Consider the following 12,879-nt stretch of genomic DNA (forward strand, 5'->3'; position numbering starts at 1 on the left):
AGTTTATATGGAGACAAAAATCCTCACCAATTGTCCACCAGATTTCTTTAAAAGCTAAGGTATCATGTTTGGTTAGACGGTGGTAATCTACAGATTTCTACAGATTCCAGGTGCTATGGACGTATACAGACTAATAAGAGGAGGCATCTTCTTTAAGATTCAGCTTCTGAGTGATACTGGATTTCTACATGACAGCCCTAATGGCCACAGATTTTCTGATGATTAGCGAGCATTTATTCTTTTCACTTGATTATTGTCTCCTGTTCAAGTGAATTTATTATTGCCACCGAAACCATGCACTTACCAATAAAATATTTACTATTCACAAAAATAAAGGAGCACCCCCAAATTTGAGGGGCAAGTCCAAAGAAAGCTAATATGAATCAATTGAAAAACTAATGAGCTAAGCCACATGCTGAGAGTGACCCCCCAAGAAAGACTTTGCAAAGGCATCTTTCTGATTCTCAAGAAGGAGACGAACTGCAATTTATGCAAAATTCTCTATAATTGTTTAAATTCAAGGGATGGTTACAGTGGAATAACTAGTTTCAAATCCTCCTCTGAGAAACAGACAAAATCTTAAAAGTTAAACTACCGGAAACAATTCCTCAGTGGTCAAAGGAAGGCATGTTGTCAACGACCAGAAAGTCATCTGATCACTAAAGTAAAGGTCAAACAGGATCTGAAGATTTCACCAAAAGCCGACTTAGGTTTCCCACCCTGAAAGTGGTGCAGCGTTGCAAGAAGTAAGTAAAGCAAATCTTGAGAAATTTCAGCAGCAATCCCTGATAATGAGGGATGAGGGTGAGGGGTGAGGGTGGACAACGGACGGGACAGAGCCACAGATTCAGAGGCTACGGGGGCAAGGCAGAAAAAAGAAACCCCTGGGCACAGGAGAAAACCTTGTAGCAACTCAGCTTGCTGCCTGCTCAGTTCCTCAATCTCAGCACAGATTCATTCTGACACGGAAAAGCACTTTCCTTCCTAAAATAGGGAAGGAGACAGGACGCTCAACACCACTCTGAAAGGGCAAGAAAGACCACGAGAAAGATGAAGACCTCTCCTCACGGAGGCACTTTTATTGGAGCTAACTGCAGCGTGTATTGAAGAGAGGCCACCAATGAAACTCTACCAGCTCCAAATTTTTCCTCATCCCAAATTTTCCCTACCTGGCCACTTCCTCCTGAGGTATTAAAATGCATTCCCAAATTAGAGATAATTTGGGACATTATAGAGGAACAGCCTTCCACAATGACAAGTCACTCTCCCAATTCGATCAGTAAAAGCCCCTGGGAAGATCCCAGAGAAAGCTATACCCATCCTGTGTACTTGGAATAGAGTACCAGGCTGAACGAAAAACTGACAGTAAAAACTCTGGCCTTTGGTGCCATAATTTCAGCATACTTCAGCATAATTTCAGGAAACACAACTTCCGTGACTAACATATAGATTCCCTCCCTTCCTGACCCACTTGTGACCCCAGTTTCCTCCCTGCCCTATCCTGGCTGCTGAATGATCAAACTGATAACATTATCCAACAACATCCAGCACTCCGGGTTATGTATGAGAAAAATTCTTTTTGAAAAAACAGACTGAAGTCAGACATTTTGTCTGCAACGTTAAACGCCAGAAGAAAAAGGAATCACATTAATTTTGTGAGTGTGTGATGAAGATTGGCCCTGAGCTAACATCTGTAGCCAATCTTCTTCTTTTTGCTTGAGGAAGAGTGTCCCTGAGCTAACATCTGTGCCAGTCTTCCTCTATTTTGTATGTGGGATGCCACCACAGCATAGCTTGATAAGCAGTGTCAGTGCCCAGGATCCAAACTAAACCCGCAAACCCTGGGTCACCAAAGCAGGGCATGTGAACTCTAACCACTATATCACCAGACCAGCCCTAGGAATCACATTAATTTTTAAGGGAAATAGCCATGACTCATGAGTTCTATAACTCAGTAAAGTGCAGATAACAGAAAAATCTTATCAAATATACAAATCGTCAGAAACTATCCAACCCATGTACTCAGAAAAATGCCTTGAGGATATGTACCAGTGGTAAAGAGGAGATGCAAATAAAGAAGTCACAGATGGAGACGCTGTGGTATGAAAGGCCTGGATACATGAATTAAAACACAACCAAATCTAAAAAACTTGGCAAATAAGTTTATAAAACAAGATACAAATGTAATTCTTGAAAGAAAAGATAATACATTTTGAAAGAATAATATTTTAACAATTCAGCAATTATCTGGAAAAACTCTCCAAGTGTACCAACAAAAACCTGGGAAATGGAAAAAAAATGTTCTCTCTGACAGATTCTTCATCTTAATATGTGGCGATCGTTAGATCCTATTTCATATTAATAACTTGAGAAAGTTTGCACCTAAGAATTTAAAAGAAATCATTAGTGAAACTAAATATTGGCTTTAATCTACAAAATTACTGAAAGAAAATTAAGAAGAAAAACCACAGACGCTAACAAGATAGAGAATAAATGAAACAGAGAGAAGGCAGAAAACATAAAATGAGATGAGAGAAGTAATAAATGTTATAAAAATAAACATAAAGGGAATAATCTCATCTATTAAAAGGGAAGACTTTTAATTGGGTCAAAAAACAAAATCCACTATATGTTGTCTATAAGAGATATACTCAAAATAAAGTGACTCAGAAAAATTAAAATAAAAGGTGGAATGAAGGCATGGTATGCCAATAGTCACTGCAAAAAAACATGGGTTACAATACAAACATCAAAGTAGAAATCAAGGAAAAAAGCATTAAATATAATAAAGGGTCACTTCTGTTAAGAAGTGAAAATTCACAATGCATATTATCTATCATAAATGTGTCAAATAACACGCCATAATATATATAGTTTAAAAGCTTAAAAATAAATTATTATAGATGTGAATAAATTAACATAATTATTGCATTCCTAAAAGATTAGGTAGATAAAAATAATAAAGAATAAAATCATTTTAATATCTTTATAAATTTAATATCAGATTTACAGGGTATACCTCCTTTTCAAGCTGCCATGGAATATTTGTAAAATCTAATCATATATTAGGTAGCAACACAGGTCTCAATAATTTCAAACTGTTGAAACGATACAGACCACATCTGACAACAATGCAAAAAAAATTAGAAATAATCATTAAAAAAAACAAAAAGAATCTTCAATTAATTGGAAATTTTTAAAAGAAGGAAGGAAAGGAGGGAGAGAGGGAGTCAGGGAGGGAGAGAGAGAAGGACAGTATGAGGGAAAAAGAAAGAACACTTGTTTAAGTAACTCTTGGGTCAAAGAGAAAATAAAAACTACAATTGCAGAGTATTTGGATATTAATTATAATGGAATATTATATATGAAAACTTATTAGATACAATTCTAAGTCAATTCTCACTTGTTCAATTTGTCTCATTTTGTTCTCACTAAGTCAATAACCTTGCTTGTTTTCCTTCCTTACCAGGCCCGTTCTCGTCTCATCATTTTTCCTTTTTTATTCATCTTGAATGTCTTGCTGACTTTCTTCTCTTTGAAGGAACATGCCAAGAAAAGAAAAAGATAGAAAAATGTGCAGCTAAAATGAGATTCAAATTGCAGGAGGAATTTTTTAGCATAGAAGGAATTGATCATGTCAATCATTGCAGAAGGCTTCTTCATGAGCCTCCAGGTTGGTGATGAAATAATATGAAGTTCATGGTCTGAATAGTTACAGCTCTGAAATTACCCTGAACAAGCCTCAGTGCATACAGAAGCTCCTCATTTCCTAATGCGTAACTGACTTTGGAGGCAGCCAAGGATTGTTTCAAGCAATATAATAACATGTAATAACTCTTATGGAACATTCACTATGTGAAGCACTTTTTATGTATTAATTCATTCAATCTTCACAACAAACTGATAACACAATACATTGCCCCAATGTTAGCTTCTTTCCAAGTGTTGAATTAATTTATTGCTTAAATATTTTATTCTCTGCCCTCCCCACTTCCAGTTTATAAAAGTGAGTAGTCTTTTTCTAATCTGGTAACCAAATAATCACCCAGAGAAGCATGTCGGAAAATCAGAAGGCCCTTTATTGTTCCAGAACATGTGTGCCCTCTATTTTTCTAATATATCTACCACGTGTCCCTCAGAGGACCATCCCAGCTCGCTATTAGCTCCTGTCATCTAAAACTATTAGAAAGAATCAAGTTCATTAAAATTGTCTTCTTTGAACTTGAAGAATTCAGTGTCTCCCTTCCAGCTGATGTTCAATGATATTTCTCCCATTTGTGATGACAGAGAATGAACTAGGGTCTTCATATATGTCCAAATAGTAGAACTTTTCCTTTTTAACTCTACACTCACAGGGAGCAAAACCAAATAAATAGAGTCAGTTTATTATTGATGGATTTAAAAGTAGCATCCAGCTCTGGATCCACAGTTGCAGCTAACCGAGGAGCAGCTGCAATAATATTTCAAAATGAATCTTGTTTTAATATTTTACAGAAAATTATTAAAATTAAAAATTAGATCAGTATAGTTTAGCAATCAAAAATCTTCCTATGAAGCCTCTACAAATTCAGCCTGAGAGGTCATTGCAAATTCTCCTAGCCCCCCAAAGATAATTAGTTTCTTTTGAATAATGCTTAAAGGAAAATAGTCTTTCAGCTTTATGAGTAAGTTAATCTTCTGGGAATGTTTTTCCCCAAACGGGAAATTCCTCTGAAACTGTCATAGTGCAAAACTACAAAAAGAAAGGGAAAAAAATCCTAGGCAAATGAACAAATAAGAAATCAAAATTGATTGGTTCATTCAACTACACTATCCCTTATCATGTCTGGGAAGAGCTACCGTGCGTTAATTTTTTATCAGCTAGAAATGAAGGGGCAATGCTCCTAACAGAAGTTGGAAATGCACATATTTAAGTGCTCAACAAGCCAAGCACTAGCACATCTTGTCGGACACTGGAGTGGATCCAATAAGAAAGACCCTCCAATACTGCTGAAGGGACGTTTAGAGACAGAAATAGGCATATCTTGGGGCAACAGTCATTTTATCATCCTTCATACTCCAGTGTCCATTTAATATCAGTAATAAGATTCGTTGGTTAGTACATTAATTCAACATGCATCCTTCATGATTACTTCTATTTATTATTCTTGTTACTAGTAACCGTTATGTTATATTACTGGTTATTATTATTATTATTCCTATTTACTGGTTATTCTTATTATTCCTATTATTATTAGGAAAAGAGTAATTTTCCACTCTCAGAAGGATTGCATCCAAACTAGAAACTATCTTCAGGTTGCTGCCAAGCTTTCTTTCCTACAGTAGGAAGACTGAGGGGTACGCAGCATTGTCACTATGCTGGGGGCAAAATCAAACTGAAACAGCATCTAAGTGAAACAAAACATAAAAGACACAATATCTTGTGCTTAAGAAGAGAGAGAGTAACCCTGGATTCAATGTACACCATGAAATCATAACCCTAGAACCTAAAAATTTGTCACAAACCAGTGGATCTGGCCTACCTGCCCTCTGAGATGAACTCTGGAAATAAGACTCAGAGCCCATAAGTATGGCGGGAGGATTGACCGCAAGATAGGCAGTGCTCATCAACTGGAGTTGTGTCTAGTTGGTTTTCTTCTACATCAGATATGTGGTATCTCTGTGGGGCCCATGATAATAGGCTTTTTCCAGAAAATTTTGTAAACATCATAATTGAAATGATTAAATTTATGTGTTGGCTTGGGAGAGTAAGAATACTATGAAAGAAATAATGAAGTGTTAAGATTTTCTTAATAAAAACATTTTGATTGGAACTTCCACTTTCGGCCGTGAGATAGTAACAGGCTCTGGAATTACCCTCTGACCATAATGAGAAAAGTGAACGAAAAAATAACAGTTTCAGATATTGAACAACAGAGAGCACAGCACTGTGTTCTCCTAAAGAGGGGAAACAAATGAGGTGAGCCCTACATTTACCTCAGCTTTGAGCCTGGAGAGAATTTCTAGAGGACAGAGCAGGGAGGGGGAACCCAAGCAGGATCTAGAAATATTGTTGAATTGAGGAGACACTTTGAAGTTTCGGGAGAGTGAGATGGCTGGAATTTATAGGGCAGAGCACTAGAGAAGAGAGAGGTACATAGAGAAAAAGCAACAGAAATCTGCCTAGGGGTCCGCTTGAATTGTGGACTGAACACTTATCTCCACATGCATAGGATGAAACGCCACAAAGCCAGGAAAAATTAACTTCTGGGGAAAGAGTAATTACCAGGTAGCTATGAAGCAGGATAAGTCCAAGTTTTACAAGGACTGGGGTTCTTTCAAGTTCCCAATAGCCAGAGTGAAGAGATGCTGACGAATACACTTGACATTCAGTTGAGATCTCAGAGAGAGCACATCTTGCAGTGAGACAAAATTAACCATAAAAAAAAAGGCTACACTCGACTTTTACCATTGAAGAGTTTAAAAGCAAGCCTTGATGTAAACTTGCATGTAACTTAATTGCATGCTAGGACAAAGTCCAACACTGTTTAAAGAAATATCACAAAATCCAGCACACAACAATGTAAAATTCACTGTGTTCATCATCCAAAAAAATTACTAGAATAAACATAGGAAGATACAGGAAAATGTGATTCACAATGAGGAGAAAATAAGTCAATAGAAATATACTAAGAAATAATAGAGATGCTGGAAATAGCAGGCCAGAATATTAAAACAGCTATTATAAATATTTTTAATATGCTTAAGGATCTAAAGGAAAGCTTGAACGTATGAGGAGACAAATGAAAGATATGAAAAAGAACCCAATGGAACTCCTAGGGATGAAAAATAAAATACCTAAAATGAAATTTCCGCTGGATGGGATTTTTATTTTTTTAAAGATTGGCACCTGAGCTAACATCTGTTGCCAATCTTCTTTTTTTTTTCCTTCTTCTTCTTCTTTTTCTTCTCTCCAAACCCCCCCCCCCCCCCCCCCCCCCGCTCCAGTACATAGTTGTATATTCCAGTTGTGAGTGCCTCTGGTTGTGCTATGTGGGACACCACCTCAGCATAGTTTGATGAGCAGTGCCATGTCTGCACACAGGATCCAAACCAGTGAAACCCTGGGCCGCTGAAGCGGAGCATGCAAACTTAACCACTTGGCCACGGGGCAAGCCCTGGGATGGAATTAACATCAAATTAGATACTGCAGAAGGAAAGATTAGTGAACTTGATGATGTAGCAAAAATCTATCCAAAATGAAACAAAGAAAAAAGACTGAGGGGGAAAAAAGCAAACCTAAGGGAAAATATCAAGCAGTCTAATATATATATATGTATTTGAAGAAATAATGGCCAAAAATTTTCCAAATTTGTTGAAAACTATGAATGTATATATACCAGCATTTCAACCAATAAACAGCAAGCAAGATCAACACACACAAAAGAAAACACCAAGGCACAACATAATCAAACGGATGAAAACCAACATCTGCAAAGGTGTTCTATAGCAGAGATTAGATTTGCTTCCATTCTAAGGTAATAAAATTAAAGTCCTCTCTTCTCCTGAGAGACATTTAAGCATTATAAAAATAATACTTCCTCTGAGTCAGTAGGCAGATTTGTTTCCTGACCAGAAGAATAAGGATAATGTCTCTCTCCACAGGGGAGAATGGACAGGTTTGTTAGCAGTCCCTTTATGATGTTAGAGGTTTCCAGCTGTGACACAGATCCACTGTATGCATAATCATTCACCTGGGGCCTCCTCCACATCACCCCCATAGGTCTTGGGGGACAAGGAGAATCAATGCAAATGCAAAGCTCATGCTGTGCTATGAGTAATAAACTCTGAATCCATTTGGGTTCATGTCTCCTCACTGGCCAAGTCCATGGGGAGCAGTCAGCCAGAGCAGCACCTGCAGTAGACACTGTTGCTTATGAACTGCTTGACATAGGCAACGCTAGAAAAGACAAATCTAACCTCTAGTGATCGAAAGTAGATCAATACTTGCTTGGGACTGGGGTGGGGAGGATTGACGGGGAAGGAGCATGAGGGAACACTTTGAGGTGGTTGACCATTGTGTCGAAGTTCATCCTACTATAAACTTAAAACATGTGGCTTGTGTTGTATGCAAAGTATACTGTAATAAAATTTATTTTAAAAATACGTTGGCCTCATCATATGACTAGTATATGTCTGAGAGGATAAGTAAGTGGTAATTCACAAGTCAAAGGCAATATGGCATCACGGAAAGAGCGTTCAACAAAAATTAGTTTGTCACCCTGAATAAGTCAAATAACTTCTCTCTGTCCAAATTATTTAGAAAGGTGAAGTAAAAGCTATATGCATCCCAAGTTTTGACTGCACTAAAAAACTGAGATTTGACATACCTACACTGAGCTCTTTGAAAATCAATTTTATTTTAAAACATATAGTTGTATATACTTTTTAATCATCAGTTTGTTTTCAATAAAGGCGTTTCTGCTATAAAGTACTTGAAAATCCTTCCTTATAAAATCTTAAAAGAAAATTAAATTTGGGACAAACCACTCAAAATCTGTGCAATAGTCTAATCTGAGCAACAAAAAAAAACAATAATAATCCCAACAAAAAATATTAGTCCCATTAAAAAGATAATACGTTCCTAATAAACAAAGAAATGCTATTATAAATATGAGAATCTCACCAAAAGGTGAAGTTTTTATGATAAAAGAGGTGAAGAATTGAGGTTTCCAATTAATAGAGAGACAAGAGCAAATACTGAAAGATCAAAAAAACCACGCAATAAGTACTCCTAAGATAGAGCATATGTCCAAACTGGGGGAGGAATGACAGGATGAGCGGGCAGCACGCACGCTACTGTATTCTCCCACACTTTGCTGTGCTCAGCTCTGGGAGTGGATTTTGCCTTCCGCTGCATTTTTGGTTGCAGTTAATACACTGCGAAACATCGACATCATCAAAGAATGTAACTTTCACTTCATACGGACACTATTCTCCAATTTACCAATCATGTGTGAGCCAATTTGACTCAGAGAAATACGTGTCAGAGAAGCAGAATAGACTGTACTTTTGTTTAATCTTTGAGCACAAAAGTCAATTCCTCAGGAAAACTTTCCCTGACCTCTTGTCCCAGACCAGGGCAGACTCCGCCAGGCACACGTTCTCAGAGCTGGCTGTACTTTTCCTTTATAATATGTACCACACTTTATATCCTTGTGAAATTATTTTCTTACTGTTTGACTCCACCATGAACTGTAAGATGTATTTTCACTCACTACTGTACCCTCAGCACCTGGCTATAGTGCCCGGGCCCAAGAAATATTGATTGACCAAAAGAATTACTTAATTAACTAAATTAATAATTAATTATTATGCCATTAAAGTAAAACTCAGCTATGGCATTTATAAAATTAAAATTTACAATACTATTCTTTTTCCCTATGCCCTTGGTTTTTTTAATTTTTAAAATAAGAAACAAAAAGCTTGGATTATGTATGGATCTACTCTGTTGGTGACAATGACGAAACACAGTGGGAGAAGAGAAGACATGGGAAGAAAGATAATAAGCTTGATGAATAAAAAATCATTCACATTGCGGTTACCAGATCTCTATTATAAAAGATTACAAGTTAGCCTGCTTAGATCAATATAATACCGCCCCCCAACTTCACCTGTCTAATCTATCTCCAGGAATGAATTAAGAATGTCATTGGAAATAACATTATTACAATTATTTGTTTCCATAAAATTCATTCAGTGATTTACCATCTACTTTATTTCCCATTGTAAATGGCGCTACAGGGTAATTTGTCTCACATTGATTAGGCAATAGCACATATACAGCTAAAAAAGGGATCAATATAATAAATGCTGCTTTATTTTTTTCCCCCTCAGAATGCTATGCCATTAACCTTTCCTCAAAATTCTACAGATTATTGAGTTTGAAATTATCATAGAAGTCACTGAGGAACAAACTAAGGCCCAGAGAAATGAAATATTTTCTTGCTCAAGGTCATACAGTGAATTTTTGGAAGATGTGGGATTAGAATTCAGATTGTCTAAGTCCCACTTCAGTAGTACTGAATGAGTTTTAGCTGATCCTGAATCTTCTCTCTTTCTAGGGATTTCTACATGTCTTCTTTCTTTTTCTTCCTTTTAGAATAAAGTTTTGCTTTAATCTGCTGTAAATCATTAGAGCCTGATAGGAAAATCCAATGCTTTTACTCTGCCGTATTGCAATTTCCCAGATTATTCCATCTGTGTATGAAAGGTGAAAACAGGAAACTCATACACACATGCACACAACAAACAATAGGAATTACAGCCAGGAGGAAAAAACAGTTGATTTGCACATGCAATTTAAAGTAATAATAAATCTAAGGCAAAGCCATGTTTCTATATCCCAAATCTTCTGTCATTCTTAGAGATATGTTGACCTTGTCAACTAGGGATCAATTTTATTGCCTTCAGATGTGGCTTAAGGCTTGGGAGCTCGTCCTAAGTATTTTGCCAAGTGATTGGCAAATTACATCCCAGGAACCACTAAGAGTTCAGGTGGGCTTCAACGTAAGTTTCCAAATTAAAAGTCTCAGAGTAACGTAAACTCAGAACCGCACAATTGAAGGGCTCCTTTCAAAAGCAAGATAGTTGGAGCCTCAGTCCCAGGGTAACTTAGAACCTTTCTTTCAGAGATTTATACTCCACAGGGTCCTCACAATAGGATGATAGAAGCAAAGAATGCATTTTAAGATGAGCACTTACTGAGGAGGCAGGATGTCTGGGGGTTACAAGCACAAAACTGAAAATACAAACTCTACCTGTGTTCAAATCCAACTTTATTTCTCATTAGCCTGTCCCCTAAGGCATGTCATTGAATTTCCTTGTGCTTCAAATGCCATGGCTACGAAGTGGGAGTATTGACAGTATTTAAATCAAGTACTTCATTTATGTCATAGAGTAGTTATAAGGATTAAATTAGTTGATACTTTAAAGCATTTAGAGAAATAACTGGGACCTCTCATTACTGTATCAGTGTTTGTTCAATAAATAAAATGATTTCCCTGACAGCACTGAGGGAACTTCTTTTAAGGAAGTTCTTTCTCCATAGTTCCTAAAAGTGCAGCCTGTGGTCCTGTTTACTCCCACTGGTGTGATGGTTTGGAAAGAGTGGTCCTTTTTCCATCTCGACATACAAATAAATAGAAGCTTGACATCTAAGGCTGAGAGGCTGCCACATTGCAGTTAGCCTCCAGGGTCAAAGCTAATCTCTTAAGGAAAAATAAAATAGTAAAATAAAATATCTTAAAAAAAATAAAATAAAAACCAGAAACGATGAAGTCTGCACACAAGACATGAGCTAGGTCCTTGATCGTAGCACTGAGTGGTAATCAGGGCATTAGTTAGTGTCTCCCAAGTCCCTCAGATGTACTTTTAATAAAAGGTAGATTGTAATCGTTGCCTCACGGACAACCAAGCTAATTCAGAGAAGGTAACCTGAATGCTTCTATAAAATAGGTCAATGGCGATGGGCAAGTAGTCGACATTCAATGAACAAATAAATAATAACAAATATACACTGTGCAACATTTTATGCTTATATACTTATATACAATATATACAGTGTCAAGCAGTTTTCTAGTTGCTTTACAATAATTCTATGAGGTTATTACTGATTTTATCTCCACTTTAATGATGAGGAGTATCAGGCACAGAGAGGTTTAAAGTTTTTTCTAAGGTCTCATATGAGCAAATGTTGGAGCTGGGATTCAAACCTACACTCTGGAGTCCACCCACTGAGTAATTATGCCAAGAATGAGTTTAGGACACAATTCAGACAGACAGTATGACAGCCATGGGAGTATGCAGCTCAGATCTCCATTCAGTTGCGAGGAGTTCAATAACTGCTGGCTCCAGCTATTTCAGGACCCACAGATTTTTTTTCTTTTTAAGATTTTATTTTTTTCCTTTTTCTCCCCAAAGCCCCCAGGTACATAGTTGCATATTCTTAGTTGTGGGTCCTTCTAGTTGTGGCATGTGGGACGCCACCTCAGTGTAGCTTGATGAGCGGTGCCATGCCCGCGCCCAGGTTTCGAACTGACAAAACACTGGGCCGCCTGCAGCGGAGCGCGAGAACTTAACCACTCGGCCACGGGGCCAGCCCCAATACACAGATTTTGAACGAAGGCTACACTCCTCCTGGGCAGTCCTCCACCAAAGACCACGAGAAGAGGATACTAGGGCCTGGCTGCTTTTGCTTAAAGCAAGACTCCTCTAATAGGCAGTCTTTGCTCTGGCGCTCCCTGTTGGGTTGGCAGAAACTGTCAGATCTGCACAGTGGCCTGTGGCTCTCCCTGCTCAAGTTTGCTTCCTCTCCCTTTTTGCTTTCACAGGTATTACCCGCAATAAACTTCTTGCACTACTAATTCTGTCTCAGCATCTACTTCCCAGAGAAAAGATCTGGTATTCCCAGTCAAATATTGGCTGAAATCTCACCAGTAGGAAAGGGGTATGAAAATTTTAGCAACAAAAATCTGAACTGAAGGAGGGGCCAGCCCAGTGGTGTACTGGTTAAGTTTGCATATTCTGCTTCAGCACCCCCTGGTTCGTGGGTTCAGATCCCGGATGTGGACCTAGCACTGCTTGCCAAGCCATGCTGTGGTGGCCTCCCACATGAAGTAGAGGAAGATTGGCACAGATATTAGCTCAGAGACAATCTTTCTCACACGTACACACACACACAAACTGAACTGAAGGTGATGAGCACAGACCCAACATGTCAAAATTGTCTGGCTAGATGTGTGTCAAGCACAAGCAGGATGTTGAACTGTTTGTACTCTCACTGTAACGCAAAAGCATTGGCCGCAAGTTGCTTTGCCACTTCACTGGCACAGCTTTCAT

The 12,879-nt window shown here is 37.9% G+C and overlaps 1 long non-coding RNA gene across 1 annotated transcript in view; it reads right to left on the minus strand.

The window, feature by feature from the left end:
* Positions 1-2,147: 2,147 nt before the first annotated feature.
* The window catches only part of LOC138924969 (uncharacterized), a 28,628-nt gene continuing 17,896 nt past the window's right edge, over positions 2,148-12,879 (minus strand). The window contains exons 4-5 of the long non-coding RNA XR_011440456.1: positions 3,467-3,533; positions 2,148-2,382 (exon numbers count right to left, since the gene is read on the minus strand). This is a non-coding gene — a long non-coding RNA (uncharacterized lncRNA). The remainder of the gene's footprint in view (positions 2,383-3,466; positions 3,534-12,879) is intronic.

This window comes from Equus caballus, chromosome 7 (assembly GCF_041296265.1).
Source record: "Equus caballus isolate H_3958 breed thoroughbred chromosome 7, TB-T2T, whole genome shotgun sequence".
NCBI classification, from domain to species: domain Eukaryota; kingdom Metazoa; phylum Chordata; class Mammalia; order Perissodactyla; family Equidae; genus Equus; species Equus caballus.